The following is a 22,383-nucleotide window of genomic DNA, read 5'->3' on the forward strand; positions in this document are numbered from 1 at the left end:
AAATTAAAATTACTTTATGTCTGTTCATTTGAAGTTAGAATTTGGAGTTGATGAGTCTGGAGTAAGCATCCTGCCTATTGTTTTCACTTTAACTAAATAATTACTAAAATTTACATGTGGAATGTCCTTTATTGCTCTAAGTGTAAAATAATGTAAATGCAGTTTCTGTCAGCCTGGGAACTCCATGAAAGTGTAAAAGAGATGATGTAATGTTTATCAGAACTGCAATAACAATTTAAACAGAGAGAATCAGAAGGCATTAAGCATTTTTGTCTGAACATCCAATTCAGCACTGCCTTATGCCCTCTTTATGTAAGTAGTATGTTAGAACTGTGTTTTCTCCTAGAAGAAGCTAGGAATTAGAAAAGATTAGATTAAGTGTTTTTCTGTGATGTCAGAACTGTACTACTGATTTATTTTTAGTATTTCTGTGTGATTTCTGAACTTTTGACTAGCACTGTATAGTAGAAAGTATTGCCCTGTGGTTTTAATTATTTATTATTAAATATTTTAAAACCTTTTAACTGTGGCTGGTTTGTGTAGAGATAATTTAAGCTCTTTAGAGTACTTGTATGCCTTTGGTAAAACTGTACATAGCCACTCTAATAAGCCTTGACTGTAGTCATACTTACCAATTAAATAATAATATTGCACAGTAATAATTGGATACCCTTTTAAGGGCCTTTGAGTAGCTGATAATTATTAGTGGGTGGTGGCAGCTGGTATTACCGTATAGTCTGGGGAAAAAGGGGCACAGCTGGAGAACCTGTGCCAGCCTTCCCCAGAAGTGTATGTGTGGTTGTGTAAACTCTTATCTCAAAGTGTGTGTGTGTCAGCTACTTGGGAAGGGACACAAAGCACTGGTTGGACAGAGAGGGTGCTTGAGATTTTAGCTTGCCCACTAGGCTGAGATCTGGACCCTATAGCTTTGCCAGTGGGGAGTTTTATTGGGGACCTGGGGAGCAAAGGAGTGACCAGCCCTGGACTGACTGTGATCTCTGTGTGCTCTTAAGGGAAATTGCACTTTACTGTGTGTATTTGTTATCCTTTCCTCATATATGAGACACCCTCTCTGGTGTTAGTGGTGAGGATTGAGGCTCCTTGATTGCTGGGCCAGGGCATGGGTGTCACAAAGGTAATAAATGATTGTTTTGCTACTATGGAAATGGAGCTTGTTAATAATATCGAAGAGCTTGAGGTGCATATTACGAACTATCCTAGCTTTAACTCCATTTTTCAAGAGTTCCAACATATGCTTGAAAAACTGGAACTCTTTGAAAACAAGTCCATAGCAGTAAAGAAAAATAAATTCCTGAGAGATCTTCAGGACTTTAAAAATGGCAATGTGTTTCGGTGGCCTAAGAGGGATGGAGGTAATCTCTCTAATATAAGAGAAAATGGTAATTTAAGTAGTAATCCTGTTAATGGTCCCACTTCTACATGTAATATGGTAGTGAATGAGGAACAAATTACCCAATCAACATGAGTGCGAAACACTGTGTCAGAACTAGATGATTTTCCTCCTGTTACGGCAATGCAGTAACCGTAACATCATCTGTTATTCAAACTGCTTCAAATAATGCTGCGACATTGGAAACAGTGAATTCTCAATCAACAGATGTTACTGAAGGTCGTGGAGTTACTTCTTTTTTTAGAAAATGGCCAATTTTCAGCTCAAATTGCCCACAGAAGTATTGGCACCTTGGAGAGAATGAAGCGAAACAAGAGGAAGAAGCAGGGGAAGAAATCGCAGTTTAGAAACTTTCTGAATTAGAAATACTTGTTCAATGTTATAAGAAAATGCAATGGCAAGGACTGAGTTTTCTTGCATATATAGAACTAAATGTTCTTAGGGGCTCAAGAGTAGTTCAGCTGCCTAGTTATAAGAACTAATATTCTGCATTCCTAAAAGGTTGGCAAGAAATGAATTTACAGCTCTTCATCAACTACATGAAGGTTGTGAAGACTGGTAGAGATGGGTGAAGGCTGCCAGCCTAGTCAAATAGAATTTGGTACATAAGTCTATCATTTGTAAATACTGTGAAATGTTGAACTTAAAACAATGTGGCATCATTGCCCTCTGCTGTAAACAAAGCTAAGTCAAGCATTTCTTGTTGGTCCTTTGAAATTAAAATTACTTTATGTCTGTTCATTTGAAGTTAGAATTTGGAGTCGATGAGTCTGGAGTAAGCATCCTGCCTATTGTTTTAACTTAAGAATTAATTACTAAAATGTACATATGGAATGTCCTTTATTGCTCTAAGTGTAAAAGAATGTAAATGCAGTTTCTGTCAGCCTGGGAACTCCAGGAAAGTATAAAAGAGATGATGTAATGTTTATCAGAACTGCAATAACAATTTAAACAGAGAGAATCAGAAGGCATTAAGCATTTTGTCTGGACATCCAACTCAGCACTGCCTTATGCTCTCTTTATGTAAGTAGTATGTTAGAACTGTGTTTTCTCATATAAGTAGCTATAAATTTGAAAAGATTAGACTAACTGTTTTTCTGTGATGTCAGAACTGTACTACTGATTTATTTTTAGTATTTCTGTGTGATCTCTGAACTTTTGACTAGCACTGTATAGTAGAAAGTATTGTCCTGCGGTTTTAATTATTTAGTATTAAATATTTTAAAACCTTTTAACTGTGTCTGGTTTGTGTAGAGATAATTTAAGCTCTTTAGAGTACTTGTATGCCTTTGGTAAAACTGTACATAGCCACTCTAATAATCCTTGACTGTAGTCATACTTACCAATCAAATAATAATATTGCACAGTAATAATTGGACACCCTTTTAAGGGCCTTTGAGTAGCTGATAATTATTAGTGGGTGGTGGCAGCTGGTACTACCATATAGTCTGGGAAAAAGGGGCACAGCTGGAGAACCTGTGCCAGCCTTCCCCAGAAGTGTCTGTGTGGTTGTGTAAACTCTTATCTCAAAGTGTGTGTGTGTGTGTGTGTGTGTGTGTGTGTGTGTGTGTGTGTGTGTGTGTGTGTGTGTGTGTGAGCTACTTGGGAAGGGACACGAAGCACTGGTTGGACAGAGAGGGTGCTGGAGGTTTTAGCTTGCTCACTAGGCTGAGATCTGGACCATATAGCTGTGCCAGTGGGGAGTCTTATTGGGGACCTGGGGAGCAAAGGAGCGACCAGCCCTGGACTGACTGTGATCTCTGTGTGCTCTTAAGGGAAATTACACTTTACTGTGTGTATTTGTTATCCTTTCCTCATATATGAGACACCCTCTCTTGTGTTAGTGGTGAGGATTGAGGCTCCTTGATTGCTGGGCCAGGTCACGAGTGTCGCAAAGGTAATAAATTAATTTTTTGCTACTATGGAAATGGAGCTTGTTAATAATACTGGAGAGCTTGAGGCACATATTACGAACTCTCCTAGCTTTAACTCCATTTCTCAAGAGTTCCAATATATGCTTGAAAAACTGGAACTCTTTGAAAACAAGCCCATAGCAGTAAAGAAAAAGAAATTCCTGAGAGATCTTCAGGACTTTAAAAATGGCAATGTGTTTCGGTGGCCTAAGAGGGATGGAGGTAATCTCTCTAATATAACAGAAAATGGTAATTTAAGTAGTAATCCTGTTAATAGTCCCACTTCTACATGTAATATGGTAGTGAATGAGGAACAAATTACCCGATCAACGCGAGTGCGAAACACTGTGTCAGAACTAGATGATTTTCCTCCTGTTACGGCAATGCAGTAACCGTAACATCATCTGTTATTCAAACTGCTTCAAATAATGCTGCGACATTGGAAACAGTGAATTCTCAATCAACAGATGTTACTGAAGGTCGTGGAGTTACTTCTTTTTTTAGAAATGGCCAATTTTCAGCTCAAATTGCCCATAGAAGTATTGGCACCTTGGAGGGAATGAAGTGAAACAAGAGGAAGAAGCAGGGGAAGAAATCACAGTTTAGGGAGAACTGTGAAAACACAAATGGGACCATCCAACCAAGTTTCTATGCAGGTGAAGCCCATAACATGGAGTCAAACAAAGAACTGAATACTTTAAACAATACTGTCTTAAACTTGTCCAAATGTGCACTCATTGATATTGAATTGGCTTTTTTAGATAAAGGCTTGTCAATTATAACTTTTGTTGATGGAAATTTAAATGATTTGTTGTCAGAGTTGAGATTATTTGTTAGGAATGTTGATCTGAAAAGTACAGTTGTGTACACTTACCAGAAATATAGATGTTCTTCGTGTTTCAATGTTGCAGTCATCACATTTGGGTTGATTCCCAAAGCTGAGGAAAAGGGTGGAGACAGTCAAGAAGACAAGGAGCTGGCTAGGATGCCCTGCAAGACTGCAGTGGCAAAGCCTGGCATGGATTTGGAGAAGATAGGCAGGTGCTAATGTTTGGTGAAGGTGTGAACAGATGTCCATGTTGCAGCCTCCAGGATGTCCCTGGTGGGGACTCCTCTGAGGAAACTGCAGAGATGGAGGCTGTTCTGGTAGACTGAGTCCTGACCTCCTTAGGGGGAGGTTTCCCATGTTGCTTGTAGCAGAAATGGATGCAGTGTGCTATCCATTTGGAAATGGTTTGTTTGGATATGACTTTGCCCTCTGCTCCTGCAGCAAAGCTGACTAACAATTAATCAATCTTTCTGAATTAGTCCTGTTTAGATAGAATCTGAGCTGTCTGTGCGCATCTAGAGAGTGTGATATCCTTTCTCCCTTGTTTTGTGGGTTAGGGAAACGGTGGGCAAATGAATGGACTGGGTGAGAAGCACACTGGACACCACTTTTGGCATGAAGGATGGGTTAGATCTGAGGGACATCCTGCCAGCATGGAAGATGATGAAGGGCTCTACAGCCATTAGTGCTTGCAGCTCGGATACTTTTCTGGCTGAAGTGATGGCCAGAAGCAAGGCTGTTTTTCAGGAGAAAAACTTTAACTCTGCTGAAGCTGCTGGTTCAAAGGGAGGGCAGGGTGAACTTTTCCAACACAAAGTTTAGGGGTAGGTGCTCTTCTGCATGGCCTCAAGTTGCTAGCCCCTCTTAGGAACTGTTTGATGAGAGGGTGTGAGAAAAGTGGTTGCTCAGTGTTGAAATTAGCAGAGATAGCAGAGAGACGTGAATTTTAATAGAGGAAAAGGAGAGACCACTGTGTAGCAAGTCAGCTAGGTAATCAAGGATGAGAGGTAGGGAGGGCTGTGCCGTATCGGCTCCCTTAGCCTGGATCCAGGTGCAGAACCTTTTCCATTTGTCAGCATAAGACGTTCTAGTGCCAGGGTGTCTGGCCTCATGTATAACATCTAGAACCTGTTTACTAAGATTGTCAGCTTGTTCAGTGGTCAGGGAATAAGCCAGGCTGCCAAATTGAGCAACTGCAATTGGGGATGCATGAATTATCCTTCCCTCTGGGTTAGGAGGGTTGGGATCTGAGGGAGACACCATGGTGGCAGAGGGGACAGGCTGTGCAGCAGTGGGTACCAGTGCTGGTGAGGCCAGTCTGGTGCAATTAGAATTGTCCTCAGTTTTTCCTCCCGTATTTTGAGTAGTACCCTGGTAATGAGAGGTAGTGGGGGAAAAGCATAGACTGAGAGGTTGACCCACTGGAAGGATAGGGCATCCACTTTCCAGGCTCTGCAGTGAGGCTCCCTGGTGCAGAACTTGCTGAGCTGATGGCTGGAGTGAGAAGCAAAGAGGTCGACCTTCGGGGTGCCCCATTTCTGAGTTATTAGGGTGAAGGTTCTTTTGTCTAGCTGTCACTCGTGTGGGTCAAGAAGATTTCAGTTGTCTGCCAGAGAGGTTAGAGAGCCTGGCAGGAATTGTGCTAACAGGTGTAGTTGCATGGCTGAGGCTGTGTGCCAAAGGATCATGGTGAGCCTGCATAGAGGGTAGGAGTGTGTCCCTCTCTGCTTGTTGATGTACTACATCACAGTGGTGCTGTCCGTTTTGATCAGTAGAGCCCCTGGGGAAAGAAGGGGCCTGAAAGCTGTCAATGCATGATGAGCAGCTAACATCTCTTTTTCGTTGATGTGCATATGTATTTGATGTGGGCTCCATTGGCCCTGTATGCACCTGCCATCCAGGTGTGCACCCCAGGCATAGTCTGATGCATCTGTGGTGTGGGTTTGGGTGGCGTGGGGTGGTGAGAAGGGTAGTTCCTTGTTGTGGTAGCATGCTACTGCCCACCATAGAAAATCTTTCCTTAGGCAAAGTATCACTGGTATAAGAGTTTCCAGGTTTTGAGAGTGTTGACCCCAAAGGCTTTTTAGGTACCATTGAAGTTTCCTCATATGCAGTCTGGCATATGGAATGAGTAGAATGCAAGATGCCATGAACCCCAGAGCTTGCAGGTTTTTCCTTGTGGATAAGTGGGGTCTGGTGGTTAGTTGAGAGAAATAGGCTGTCAGGTAAGTTTGCTTTTCTAGTGTACGGAATGCCATCTGGGATGCTGTGTCCAGGCTTGCTCCCAGGAAAATAATATTTTGGGTGGGTACTAGTTTGGATTTCTTTCCGTTGATAGTGTACCCTAGGGAGTTCAGTAGGATTGAGTAGCTTTTCCTGACTGTCTGCCTGAATTAGGCAGTTGTCTAAGTATGGGTAAATTTGAATATTTCTTTGTCTGCAAAAAGCAATGGTGGCAGCCAGACATTTTGTGAAAACTCTGGGAGAAGTAGATAAGCCAAAGGGAAGCACAGAGAAATGAAAGTGCAGAGATCCTGTCCTGAAACTTAGATATTTCCTGCATAATTCCCTGATTGGGATGTGGAGGTAGGCCTCTTTTAGGTCTAGGGTGGCTAACCAAGCATTCCTGGAGAGTATAGGTACTAATTGCAGGAGGGTGAGCATTTTGAATTTTGGTATCATCAGGAAGGTGTTTAGAATGGATAGATCGAGGATGGGGTGCCAGGTGCCCTCTTTTCTGGGTACCAGGAGGAGCCTGGAGTAGAAACCTTGGCCTATCTGTTCTGCAGGAACATGGTCTATTGCCCTCAAAGAGATCAGGGGAAAGGACTTGCCTTTTGGCTTCTGCCCACTGGTTTGGTGGAAGATCTGGTAACCCTTTTGGGGTTGGAGGAGTGTGGAAAGAAAATTTGTATCCCTGGGACACTATGTTGAGGACCCAGCGGTGGTTGGTAATGGTGGCCCAGGTGCTTGCGTGGAGGGAGAGTTTTCCTCCTAGGGGCAAGTGCAGGTGGGCAGAGGGAGGGGGTGGAAGTGGAGAGTCATTGTGAGTTCTTACCATGAGGGGGTGGCTTAGCACTCCCTGGTTTTGGGGTGGAGGAACTCCATTGCTTAGATCTCTGCATTCCCTGTGGCTGTTGTCTGGGGGTTCTGCTTCCCCGGGGTCTGGGCTGAACTGACCTGGAGGGGGCAGGAAAGGACCAGTGCTTGGAGGGGCAATGCCTACTGAACCTGGGTGGCTGGACCTGCAGGATATCCTTAATTGTCTGCATAGATTTAGCTTTTTCTTCCATCTTTTTTTTAAGACCTCTTCTGCCTTGGTGCCAAATAAGTTGTCTTTGTGCAAGGGTGCATCCAATAATTTAGATTTGACATGGTCTGGCAAGGGCTGTTCCTTAAGCCAAGCATGCCTTCTAAGGACAGAACCAGTGACTGCTGTCCTGCAAGATGCTTCTAGGGCATCAAAACCACAGTGTAAGGTGTGCTTAGTTACTTGCAGAATGCATTAACTCTTGTAATTCTTTATTTTTTGCACAAGCAGAAAAAGATGATATTTTTTGTTTGAGGAGTTCCATGGTATGTTGCTGAAATTTTAGCATATGTAACTGACAATTTAGTACTCTAATGGCAAGAGTAGCAGAGGTGCATACATTTTTACTCCATCTGTCTAATACTCAGGAATTCCTATCTGAGGGGTTGGGATTCTTAGCAGAAGTTGCTTTAATTCATTTAGGCCCTTGAGAAATAACCTCAGGGCCAGCAGTAGGATTTTTGAAAAGAAATTTGTGCGAGTCAGGGACTCTATAATACCTGTCAGGTTTCCTGGGAGCAGGAAGGAGGGTTTCAGGAGTCAAACAAGATTCCATGAAAACATCATCCACAACATCCAGGACAGGAGGAATGGCCAAAGGTCTGTGCTGTGGAAGATCTAAGAATTCCCTGAGCCTCTTTTTAGACTGAGGGTAGTCCTGACATTCCCATTGGAAATGCTCCCTTAAAGTATGTAGTTTCCCCAAAGGAAAAGTCCTCAGGTGGAGAGGCTGAAGGAATGGATTCCTCTGCATTGGAATCCTCATAAGCAGAGAGGGGCTGCATGTCTTCATATTCAGATGCATCAGAGTCATCGGACTCCTGTTCAGATAAAACTACTGGGGACAAATCTCTTTTTCTTTTGGAAGGGGTAGCTTGGCTTCTCCTGATCAGCATTATAAGGTCTTATGCCATTTTAAGTATTTGAGACTGAGGCAAGGAAGCAGGTGCCTGAGATTGGGTTCTTGGTTTCTTGGGTGTGGTTCGTACCCTGGGCCTTAGAAACTTGGTAGTTTTCGAAACAACGGTAGATGCGAAATAAGTCATTGGTCTGTGTTAAGAATTGATAGTGCAAAGTATTTGCTCAGAACCCTGTGCCTGCTCAGCGGCTCCAGACCCATTCAAGGTAGAGACATCCGCAGGATCCTTAGTCGATGAAGAGTTTTGCAGCATACCAGACTCCAAAAGGGTCTCTGTAGTGGCCTGTGAATCCATAGAAGCGGGCATCAGCGGCTGCGAAAGTGCTTCACTGAGGACTGGAGAGCTAATGACTAGCTTAACGGAAGTATCGTCAGTAGGTTTGGACCTGTGCAGTCTATCTCTGTCTTTATCCTCACATTTTTTCAGAAGATCTGCTGTCGGATGGCTTACCGAAGCCATATCAGAATTCGAGGACTGAGAATGAAAATACCTAGCTACAATAAGGGCCTGACAACGTATAGTTCTGGCATTGAACAAAGCACATAAACGACAGCGAGGGGACATTGTGCTCTGGGCTTAAGCAAGTGACGCAGTAAGAATGAAAATCTCAGTGTGGTATTTGCTTTCCACAGGCGAGACGATTGTTAACTTTTTCTGACATTGGTTAGAGCAAGAAGAAAGGATCCCTAATGAGGTACTTAGCTTTAGAAGACTTCAGCTTCAATTCAGGCAGCTGCCGACTGGCACTTGTGTGAACTGCTTCTGCTTCAGGCTCCTCAGAAAGAAAGACTTATGTAATGGCATTGGCTGCCATACTTTATACTACTGACGACACAACATCAGTCCTGAAGGGACAGCAGCTGACAGAAATTCTAAGCCTCTGGTATTCGGGCCAACTGAGGGCTACCCTGGCAGAGATAACCCAAATGTGATGACTGCAACAGTGAAACACGAAGAACATCTTATGTATAAAAACAACTCTAGCTGTTTTAAAAATTAGATTAAATGGACCAGTATCTTCATTCCTAACAGTACTGTTACTATGAAGGCATTTTATAGCATGTGTGACAATGAAATATATAAAATGTGTTTTGAAATTAAGAGCACTAAATTTTATAATTTTAATGCAGATGAAAAGAAAGTGTTTATTTATCTATGTGCTAGAAAGGATGCTATTATTAAGCTAGTGGACAGAGGAGGAAAAGTAGTTATGAATGTAAATGACTATTCAAGTTGGATGTATGAGCTTTTATCAGATCTTACTACTTTTAAGAAAATTTCTAGTGCTGAATTGAATCATATTATTTATAGAGTAAAGTTCTTTTTCTATGATTTATTAATTGAAAATTCTATTACACCAGACTTGTATAATTTTTTAATATGTGGCTCATCCAGTAACACCTTTTATATACGGTTTACCTAAGATACACAAAAGTTTAGTGAAGCCTGCTATGAGACTTATTGTTTCAGGTAGTAGATGGATTACTACACCTTTGTCTAAATATTTAGACAGTGAACTTCATAGTTTGTTGTTTTATAGTGATAGTACAGACACTAACCATTTTTTAACTGCCCTGAATCAATGGCTTTTAAAAAATAAGAATAATATGAATATGGAAGATGTAATTTTAGTTTCTTTGGGCATTAAGTCCTCATTTACGGTTATTCCTAATGATTTAGGTATGCAGTATGCAAGGGAATTTTTATCCCATCATGGCAGGCTTTCTACTAATAAGATTTCAACCCTTTGTATAATTCTGGATGCTGTGCTTAATAGTAACATGCTTATGTTCAACGATGAATATTACCAACAAATATCAGGCGTAGCGATGGGCATATCTGTTGCCAACAGTTACACCAATCTTGTAATGTCTAGATGGGAAGAACTCTCTCTCTCTGTGTATATATATATATATATATATATATATATATATATATATATATATATATATATATATAAAACTATTCTGGTGGTGAAATTAGATATTTAAATGAAAGCCTTAAATTTTATAAACGTTTTGTTAATGACAATTTTTTAATATGGCTGGGGAATATTGAATCTTTAGAAATGTTTGTGGACCATTTATGAAAATCTACAGAATTTCTTCAGTTTGATTTAAAATATTCTAGTAGTTGTATTAATTTTGTGGATATTAATATGGCTATTATAGATTGTGAGTTTCAGACCTCCATTCATAGAAGGAATGTTCAGGCCACAATATATGTACACAATACTAGTATGCACCCCAGGCATGTTTATAAGAATGTTGTCAGAAGCCAGTTTTTCAGAGCAAGTAGGCTAAATACCACTGAAAGTGGCTTTGTTACTGAACTTAACACTATGACTAATGATTTTTATATCAGAGGCTATAAGAAAACCAAGATTAGCACTAATAGAGCGTTAGTAACCTCACAAAGAGATGGTTTAGGGAAGCCCTAGATGTTTGGCAATAATGTGATTATGCACCAGAATAATATATCAGATACAAGTAGGAAATTAGGTTATATTACTAAATTTAATAGATGCACACCACAAATAAAATCTATTGTGAGAATGAATTGGAGTATTTTGGAATCTGACCCTGAAGTAAAGAAAATTGTAGGTGACTGGTCCAGGTTTTATTTTTAAGAAAGAAACATTTGAAGCAATTTTTGCATTATAAAGATCTTTACTAAGAAAGAAATTTTACATCAAATAAAAAAGTGACTTTGCCATGTCATAATTGCTCCTTTTGTAGGTATATTAATTTGGAAACTGAATTTATACATCCTGTTTCAAAGAAAAGTTTTTTGTTTCAGGACTTTTGAAACTTGTTCAAGTGAGAATGTTATATACCTTGCTAATTGTGAGAAATGCAGTTGTTTCTATGTTGGGAATACTAATCAGAAATTGAAAGAACGTATAGCTTCCCATCTATCGGAAATTAGAACAGTAAAAACCAATGCATTATATAAGCATATGACAGTTTCTGGCAATTATCACACTTTTAAGTTTAGAGTTTTACAAACAGTATATTTAGGTATGCGTGGTGGTGACTTAGTTAATATGACAGAATTGATTCAATATAGATGGATTAAATTTCTTCAGGACGGACAAACTACATGGACTTAATGTAAAAAAATAGTTAAGCCACATTTGAAAGAAAAACAAAGTGTTATCTATGTGTTCATATATTTTTTATGTCTATATTTATATTAGTAGGGTGCTATTATTCATTGTTCATTATTTATTACTGAGTTCCTTCATATGATTTTTTACTCTGCCATGTGATTTTATAATAAGGCAAGTGTTTGTGACAACTACTTTGATAGGCTGGATATGGTTTTAAATAGGAAGTGAATGTTTTTTAATTGTAACACTGATGAAGAGTCCTGCGTTGCTTCAAAGCGTTGTGGTTTTCTAATAAATGTATTCTAACGGTTGGACCAGTGGTTTATTACTTTTGATATTCCTTTTTTTGCCATTTTGGTCCTTTTGGCCACCTTTCTGCCTTTTACTTTTTCCAGAAGTCCTTCTGTATGGCACATCTTATAAGCAAAGGCATATTTATTTATTTATTTAGTTTACATTTGTTAACCGGGAAATTCCGACTGGACCAGGTCCATTTCCAGCGGAGGCCCAGGGAGAAAAGCTCCGGCATCAAGTTATACAAATACAGTACATCCAGCATAATACACAAAACAGGTTACATTATGGATGCTGAGCATAGTAATATAACAAGAAATTAATAAAACACTCCAGATAAAAGAAGATATAGAAAATAGGTAAAAGACAATGTCAGTTACAGTACACCCAGCATACTACACAAAACAGGTTTCATCATGTATGCTGAGCCTAGCAATATAACAAGAAATTAATAAAACACTCCAGGTAAAAGAAGATATAGAACATAGGTAAAAAGACAATGTCAGTTATACATTGGTAAGAGAAGAAAATATATCAAGTAAGATTCTACAGTTAAAAGTACCCTTTCCGATGACCAAGCCTAGAGGGGATCAGAGATCCAGCATGTGATCAGAGAGGAGTTTGGGGAATTAATAGCAGTGTGGGTAGGATTATATGATACAAGGGCATAACCAGGTACTAAGAAGATGCGATTTGAGGGAGTTTTTGAATATGGTTGTGGAGGAGGCAGTGGACACGGATAGGGGAAGAGAGTTCCAATTTCTGGCAACGGTGTGGGAGTAGAGCACTTTCCCTGCACTATTGTTAGCCTTGGTGATGGAGAGGAGAGATTTTTCACTAGATCTTAGTCACCGGTTTGCAGTATAGACAGTAAGTTGGTTGGATAATGAGAATTTTTTTTTCAGGATATTTGAGAATATTGTAGGCTGTGGCCAGCTGGCGATAGTTAAGTAGCTGTGGTAGCTCAAGCCATTTTAGTTTGTTTAGTGCAGTACAGTGATGGATTCTATAGGTTGAGTTAGTAGCAAACTTGGCTATTTTATTGTAGCATGATTCTAGTTTGTCTAGGTCACATTGTCTGATTTGGGTAAAGATTGGTGCTGCGTATAACATAGTTGAGAGGAGGTGGTTTTGTGCAAGAGTGACTCTTGCTTTTTGTGAGAGAAAGAACTTATACCTGCCTAGGGAGCCTAGCCTTTTGTGCACTGGTTTTATGGTATATGAGATATGAACATCAAAGTGGAGATTATTGTCTATTTCAATGCCCAGAAGTTTGGTGTGGTTAGAAGGGGAGATGGTGGTGCCGTTCTTAGATGTTATGGTAAAGGAGAGGGTTGTTTTTGATCTATTAAGGGTAAATAGTAGCAGTTTTGTCTTTTCGGGATTTAGAATTAGTTGGATACCTGATATCCATTTCTCTACTGAGTTAAAGGTATCTTGCGTGAGTGTATGTAGGGTGGTGGTAGATGAGGCAGAGCTGATCAGGGTTGAATCATCTGCATATTGTATGAGTGTGGCATGTTGTGTAGAGCTATTGAGGTTATTTGTGAAAATAGAGAACAATAGCGGGCCCAGTATAGAGCCCTGTGGGACTCCTATGGTGGTTGGAAGTTGTGTAGACAGAGTTCCTTTCCACTGGACTGACTGTTGCCTGTCAGATAGGTAGCTTCTGAACCAGGCTATAGTAGAGGAGGTGAAGGATAATGATGTTAGTGAGTCTAGTAGAATGGAGTGGGTGACTATATCAAATGCTTTTGAGAGGTCGAGGAAAATGGCTGATACATATTTGTTATCATTCCTGTGAAGGTTTATATGATAAGTGAAGGACAGAAGGGCTGTGGTAGTGCTGTGATGTGAACGGAAACCGTGTTGTGTGGTAGATAGTAGATTGTGTGTGTTAAGAAATGTCATCACTTGCAAGTGGATGCATTTCTCAAGAATTTTGGATAGGGGCCAAAGGATGGCAATAGGTCGGTAGTTCGAGAATTCATAGGAGTTACCTCCTTTATGGAGAGGAATGATGTGAGATACTTTCCGGAGTCTGGGTATGTAGGATTCTAGTATGGAGCGGTTGATTAGGATGGAGATAGGATATTATAGGGAGTCACTAGCCATTTTTAGGTATGCAGCAGGTATGTTATCAGCTGTCAATATGGTTGGCTTTAGTTTTAGGAGGAGTTTTTTGATAGTTGAGGTGGGCACTGGTGATAGGCTGAAAGAGGGGGTGATGTGGGATAGGTTGGGTTGTGATTGAGGTAGACTGTTTTTGGTTATTTGACTGGATAGGGCTAAGATGGATTTAGTAAAATGGTTATTAAATTGAGAAGCTATGTCTAAGGTATTGTTAGTAGAGCTGGGTGCTGGAGTAGTGGTTTTGCCTGGCTTTAGTAGGGAGTTAATGGCATGCCAGAATTTTTGTGGATTATTTGAATATTTCCTTTGTGTGCTAAGAAAATAGTTTTGTTTGTTTATTTTGGATTCAGCCTTGGCCTTGTTTCTAAGCTGTTGATAGTATTACCTGGAGCTAGGGGTTTTGTCAGTTTTCCAGATTTTCCAGGCTTTATCTCTGACTTTTAGTAAGGCTCTGGTGACCCTACTTAGCCAGGGTGCATAGTTGGCTTTAACTCTGATCTTTCTGCTGGGAGCAAGACTGTTAAGATGTTAGAGAAGGTAGTATTGAAGTAGTCTACTGCCTGGTCTAACCCAAGTGTCCGTAGTGGTTCCCAGTTGCAGTGGCTTAGGACAGTATTTAGGTATTGTAGGGTAAGGTTACGGTCATCTTGTACGTGTTTGTAGACTACTGGTTTGGGGTGATTGGAGTGTTTGTGGAATAGGAAGGTGGGGAGATGATCACTTAGGTCATCTGGGAGACAGCCTACTGTATAGTTTTGTTTGGGATAGTTGGTTAGTGTTCAGTCCAGTATGGATTATTTCTTTGTTTTCTTATCTATTCTAGTTGGTTCTTCAATTAGTTGAGAGAACCCAAATAGATTGATATGAGTAGAGGGGCTGCTGGACTTACAGGCTGCCCAGTCAGTGTTAAGGTCTCCTAGTAGGATTGTTTCCTGAGGTAGATTGTCCTTTGTCCAGTGCAGAATGTATTCTATTATGAGTGAGTTGTTGCCTGGAGGTATGTAGCAGCATATTATATTGTTCTTCTTGGTATTTCTTATGGATAGGACAGAAAGTAGGACTTCAGCATTTTGAAAAGTGGGTAGTGTGGTATGCAGGAGCTGGAAGTTAAGGGTGTTTTAAATAGAATGGCTACTCCTCCTCATTTCGTGTTTGTTCTATCAGATCTAAGTGTATTATACCCTGGGGTGAGAAAGTCTTCATCTTGGATACTGGGTTTAAGCCATGTCTCTGTAATGGTGAGTACATCAGGGTTGTAGTGGGCTATGAATGTATGTAGGTCTGTTAGCTTGTTGGTAATACTTCTTATGTTGAGATTTAGGATGAGCAGGTCAGATGTTTGTCTGGCTGAGAGGGGACCTGGATTTGGATGAGTGTCACCAGAGGTTAGCAGAGTTTGTAGGAGTGTCAGTATGTGCTTTTTAATATTAATTGTTTGTGAGCTTGGTCTATGTGTGTTTTTCTTAGTGTGGTGAGATGATGTTATTTTTGTTAGTGAGTAATATGAAGTTGTAAGATTTATGATTGTGGGGCAGATGTAGAAGTGTGAGAGGGTGGGCTAGTGTAGGTAGTGTGATAGGAGTACTTGTGCAGTGGTAGGTCTGTTTGTAAGGAAGTTAGGAAGGTTAGCGATAGTAGAGCTAGTGATAGGGATCTGAGTGTGGGTGACATGATACTACTTTGAGTGAGTAGTACAACTAGGATTCCTGGTTGGTTGTGTGTGAGGGTGGAGGTGTGTTGTCTGGGAATTTGTTATTGGGAGTGGGATCAGTGTGGGATGTAATTGGATTGGAGGGTGGGGGGAGGTAGGATAAGTGGGTTGGGCTAGTTGTTATGGAATTAGGGGTTGGACTACTGGTCAGATGATTAGGGGTTAGAATAAAGGTAGAAATAGTGGGGGCGGGTAGAACTTGGGGGCAAGGAGGGGAGCAGAGCAGGGCTAACACTGACTCCAAGTGTTTCTTTAGGCTTTGGTAAGTATGTAGTGTTAGCTTAAATGGTTATATGTTAAACTGAATTGTAAACTGAATTTTTAACTGTATTTTAAACTGTATATTTGCACTAAGTTATAGACTGTGTTATGGGCACAGAGTATAATTTTCTGACATTCATAAAAGGATACAAAATTAAAGCTGGGGTTAGTTACAGATGAAACAGGAGAGGTAATGAAATGCTATTTTATAGATTTGAGTATTTCTCAAAAGAAAATAGTCTTTAGTTTGGGGGGGCACTAACTGGAGGGTGTTATGCAGCTGTTTCTTCCTGGTGATGTACTCATCAGTACAGTGGTTTGATTAAGGAACTATACAGCAGAATGTACAATACACTCACTAACATTTGTTTACGTTAATGCAGGTAAGGTATTTTACTGTCTAGACACTTGGGGGTTAAGCACCTACATTAGTGTTTGCTCTCTTTAGTTGCAGGACAAGTGTTTGTGGGTTCCCAGTGCTCAAGAGAAAAGTTTGAAATTTCCACTGCTTGATATGGGGGGGGTGTAGAGACCTGTTTGACCTGATGGGTGGTTTGGATTACTGAAAGAAAATAGAAGAAAAATGTAACAGAGCATTAGGTTAAGGCAGCACATACTGTGTGACCAGTCAGACTGGACTTGGTTTAGCAATAGTCAATAACAAAATCATCAGGTAATGGTTATTCCTGCTTCAGTACCTGATAACAAAATATTTTCTTATGGCAACATACAAAAATAAAATGTAAATATATAAAGCAGTTCTCTACTAAATTCAGCAAAATACACTTTCTACATATTTAAACACTAGTCAATGCAGTTAGACAGAGCAGTTAAATGCAACATGTGAAATAGCACTTCTGGCTCTATAACAGTAAACAAGGAAAACAGAACATATCTAGGTGCATATGTGACAGCAGTTCATTAAGCAGACTTATCTAAAGGCATCCTGCAGTGGTAAAAAAGAACAGAAACAGATTGTATAAGCTGTTGTACTAAAGAATTATGTATTAAACCACAATGTACAGCATACCTTTAATGCTAAAACTTACAGGAGGATGATTACACACCAGGGGAGACAAACAGCTGTTGTGGGATTTGAAATAAAAAAACAAAATGGCACCCTGGGTTTAAATTACCTCATCCATATCATCCAGATCCAGTGAAGTTATAGTCCCACTGTACTCAGCCATCATTTTGGCATGTACTTGACCAGGCACTTGCAACACCTGGAGTGGCCTCAGAAGTTCCTTAAAAAAATACAGGGTATAAACAACATGTCCTATGTGAATAGACTAAAAGCTTTATTCCTTTACTCTGTCTCCTACAGACTATTAAGGGGTGATCTATGCCTAACCCAGAAGGCATTCTCAAATCCAGCCCTAATGGAACAGTTATTGATTCACAAGACAAACTGCATACATGAGGACCATCTGATCTAGGAATGTAAACCTTGTCTGTGACTTGAACAATGCATGCTTGGGAGATAGATATGCATCTCAGAGATTACCCCGCATGTAAAGCAGTGCCCTTATTTGGCACTCTTCAAACACAGTTTGGATCAATGGGTAGAGAATAATAAATTAAATCCTAGGGTGCTGTCCATATCCCTTATGGACAGGGGCAGTCTGTAAAATACTCAAAGGCATAGGCAGAAACCTAAGCTATTCTCTCGCCCTTAGGAATCGAAAATTGGATAAAATCTGAGTAATAATGGCTAGGCTTGTAAGGGCTCTTGAGCCTTTAGCCTAGTAATCTCCTTTGAACCTGTGAACCCATTTGACAGTGAGTTTCACAACAGTAACCACTGCAGACAATGAATGCCACTTTTACCTCCTAACATTTTGGCAAGCAACATTAAAGACCACTAAATCAGATAATGAGATTACTAGGGTTTTCCCATCACTCCCACGTTGACATATGTTTTATTTTTATTTATCAAAATTACAGTCTTAAATACTTTTCTTCCCCCAATTAGTTCAAAGTTAAATATTTCATTATTATAATTAAAGCACTAATTAATTGTCTTAAGCTACTAGAGTGGCATAGTAGCTCAGTGTTTAGCTTTGTTGCATCACAACATTCAGTTCCCCAGTTTGGTTCTTGGCTCTTGGCCATGCATACTCCATGTGTCAATGTAGGTGCTCTGATTTCTTTCTACATCAATCCCAAATGTGTGCTGTAGGTGAACTGTGTGTATAGTATGAGTGAGTGTGCATGTGTGTGTTTTGTGTGTATGCGAGTCTGTGTGACAAGTACCAGAAACACCAGATTCAAGGACCTGATCTTTGCCTGCGTTATAAATAGAACCCTTTTCTATCTCTACTATATAGGCGTCCAAGGAACTTGAGGATAAAACTGAGCTGCTACAGCTGCAAGAGTTGGGCCTATTGGTAAGACCTGGAATACATTTACTGATTTGTGGCTGGGAAAAGTGTTCTTGTTGCTAAAGAAATAATTGAAGAACAGACAGGTTTAATGTAAGACCTCAGGTATTGCTCATTCTCAAATAGTGACTGCATAGCATTGTTTGAAAGAGTGACATATGATTCCTGTTATTACTGGAGTCTCCACTCAGAAAAAATATCCTAAGTTTACGAGGCATTATATGAGACCATTAGACGCTAGCTTGCCAGGCACTGTTGTTATCCAAAGGGAACTATACCAAGATCTAAAAAAGTCTAACAAAGGGTTCTTATTGTTATAGGAAATTAAAAGGGAAAAAAAAGCCATGTCAGCTCCATCTGAGATCACTGCTGAGAACAACGTGTCGGACTCTAAAATATCAGCCACTGCTGTCATCCAGGGTATACATTTCTTTCTTACTGGAACAAAGGACAAAGAGCTCCTGTCAATTTGGGACATTAACAAAAACGATCCTAGTAAATTAGGCGTTGTCTGAAAACACTGCTGCAGACAATTGTAATGCATCAAATGTTGTCATCAGTGGAAGAATGCAACACAGTCCTTTGTGAATGGTACAAATGGTTGCTGGTAAAACAATAAATTTGAAACCAAAAATCCTAACAGCTCTTGGTGTTGTGTATGTACTGTAACACATCAAAAGAAACGTGGTATATGCAGTCACTATTGATACATAATGGGGCAGTTTATCAGACTAAAGAAATACAGCACAGCGAGCAAAGCTGTAATCTATCTGCTATAAACACAAACTTCCATCTTTCACTGAAACATTTTCCAGCAAATCTCTACACTATAATCTAAGAAAATGAACTCATGGTTCAAGGAGAAAAAAAAAGGATACATGTGGGGGTCATCTGAAACTTGTTTGACAGGCTTTAAAGAGTGCCACATAGAAAATAAAGTATCAAAAATCTAGATATATCACTGGTTGTCCTACTCTGAACAACTGAATAAACAGACTGAGATTTATATAAGTTCATAGGTATGTAGTAGGTTAACGACCGCTGAGGACTTTTTAAGTCTAGCCATGCACCCCGAATCTCTGACAAGTTCTGATTCCCTAGGTAGTGTAAGCAAGGCTTTGGGAGATTAAACATTTACAAGAAGGGGCCCGGGAGATGAACCAGTTACAAACTGCTTGTATGAATTACAGATGTGGATAGGTTTTACTGTATTCTAGTTTTGAAGAATTAATTCATATTACCATTTTCCATTCTATGTGACAAAAAGGCAACTGTCACAAATCTTATAAGTTATTTTGCCCCAAGAGAAAATCTATGACAGCTGTTTTTAGGGATTTTCGTAACAGTTATTTCATTATTTCGGTATCAAAATATACCAATGCAGCTTTCTAATAAATACAATGTGATGGTGTGATGATTTGCAAAGCTCCAGCATGTTCAATTTCAAGCAAGGATGTTCTCTTCAGGTCGTGTAAAAAAAGTTATATATATATATATATATATATATATATATATATATATATATATATATATATATATATATATATACAGATCTACTTCACAAGCTCTAAGTTTCAAAACTTCGAACTGCAAATGGTTGAGACCCTGCTACACCCCCTGCTAAATAAATATACCAACTCCAAGATCGCACTACAGTAAAGAAAACAGTACATTTCCCATTTCGTGCTGTAAGGTGATCTCCATTTAAAATGTTTTAAGTTCAAAACTTTGATGTTATGGTCTCTACCATTTGCAGTTCAAAGTTTTGAAACTTCAAGCTTGTGAAGGAAAACCATATCTACATATACACATGTACATACACACAAAATAAAAACTAAAAGAAAAGCTCAGCCAATCTAGATTTTTACTGTGATACCTTAAACCTCATGCAATGGAGGCCCATATACAAATTACCCCTTATGTACATCAAGTATTTCAGCTACATTGCTTCTGAATGTCCATGCATTTTTTTTTTACTTTGTAAGACATTATACTTACATTCAGGCCAATAAAATCAACCTCCCACTAACTATGGACAAGCATGTTTCGGCCTTTATACTGACCTTGTCAGCACAGCATAAATAGATACTTTACCCATACTTCAGAAACACAGGGTCTTGAAACCTATCTGATGCCCATAAAGATTAAGGTGTTTACAAAATATTTCAACTAATGTCCAAAGAAAAGAGTAAAAAGGTCACATACAGACAAACTATTCCATAAAAACTGCAAGAAAAACTCAGCCAAGCTAGAGTTTTCACTGTTTGATACCTTAAACCTCCTGTAGTGGAGGCCCTTGGCATATGTATGCAAAAGACCACTTAAGGTCAAGTGTTTCAGCTACATGGCTTCTGAGTGTCTATGCCTTTTCTTTACTTTTGAAGTCTTTATGGGCCTAAATGTAACCATAAAGACTTAAAAAGTGAAAAAGTCATGGACATTTAGGAGCCATGTAGCTGAAACACTAGCTATCCTTAAGGGGTCATTTGCATATATCCCATGGGCCTCCATTACAGGAAGTTTAAGGCATCAAACGGTGAAAGTTCTAGGTTTTCTAAGGTATCAAACAGTGAAAGCTCTAGGATTTCTGAGTTTTTCTTGTCATTTTTACTGAACAGTTTGTCTGTGTGAGATTTTTTACCCTATATATATATATATATATATATATATATATATATATATATATATATATTCACTTTACAATCTCGAAATACTGAAATCGTAAATTTCAGTATCTCAAGACAAAAATGTCGCATACCGACAATGTCACAAACCTATTAGTGAGTAATTTGAAATGTTGAATGTTATATATACTTGTGGCATGATATCATAGCTTTCCCCTACTGACTTTACTGATACTGAGCAAAGGAGTAATATGGCAGAAATTACGCCTATTGTACCAGGCACTATCGGGGCTGTTTATAAGATGAGCACTTCCCAAAAAGGAAATCTTGTGCTGCTATTATAAGGCTACATGCTAAACTGTGAGAAAATCCTAAAGGAAAAAACATATCGGCGTTGTAAGTGGAAATGTTCACAGAAGTGCTAAGGTAGTTCTATTACACAAAGTCTGCCCGAAGGAGAAAAGTTAATAAAATCAGTAAATCACAATCACAGTGAAGAGCCTTCTGAGTCAGAGCACTATAAAATGTGCGGTGAATTGAAGATAAGGTCTAAAATGTCTCGTGATACGCCCTGTCTAATAGTGGATGATGCACTTGCATCTACTTCTGCAAATATTACTCCTACTTTACCAACACGTAAGGCATTATTGTAACAGGAAGGGAGAGTATGCAGAAAGAAGATGAAACTGTGCATAGCAGCGTAGTAAACTTGCAAGATTTAAATGTGTCTGATTTTCCAAATAAGTCGGATGCATTTTTAAGTAAAAGAATAGTTGACAGTACTACGGACTCCACTGTAGTGGTGTTTACTACAGCTGAAAATTTGGTTGATTTAAGTGCAGCTACGATATGGTTAATGGATGGGACATTCTTTTATAAAGGTATTATATGCCACCAGCTATATAGTATCCATGGGCTTGTGAAATATGGAGGATTTAATAAGTGTGTCCTGTTATTATTTTGTCTCATGAGTAAGAAGTCCCTTAAGTCTTACAACTTCATTTGGAATTGCGTACCGCAACTCCTAGCTGAACATGATTACGAGATACATCTGAAATATGTATTGAGTGATTTTTGAAATAGCTGCAAAGAAAAATATTAGTATGAATTTACATGGTGTGACATCTAAAGGTTGCCTTTTCCATTTTGGGCCAAACGTTTGGCATAAGGTGCAACAACTAGGGTTAGCTCTGCTCTATAATAGTAATCTGTCTTTCCAACTGACAGTGAAGTCTCTTGTTGAACTAGCTTTTTTACAGGAAGAGGATGTGATATCAGCGTTTAATTTACTTAAGGAATCCTTACCTTCTGAGAGAAAAGAGTTGATTAAATATTTTGCTGATTGGTACCTACTAGGAAAGGTACATAAATTCTCTACAAGGACCACTGCTTTCTGTAGATTGTCACCTCTTTTCCCAGTGTCGTTTTGGAATGTCTATGAGTTAAACACACTGTTCCTTCCATGGACTCAGAACAGTATG

Source organism: Protopterus annectens, chromosome 14.part0 (genome assembly GCF_019279795.1).
Source record: "Protopterus annectens isolate FY-2018-M chromosome 14.part0, PAN1.0, whole genome shotgun sequence".
Taxonomy (NCBI): Eukaryota; Metazoa; Chordata; order Ceratodontiformes; family Protopteridae; genus Protopterus; species Protopterus annectens.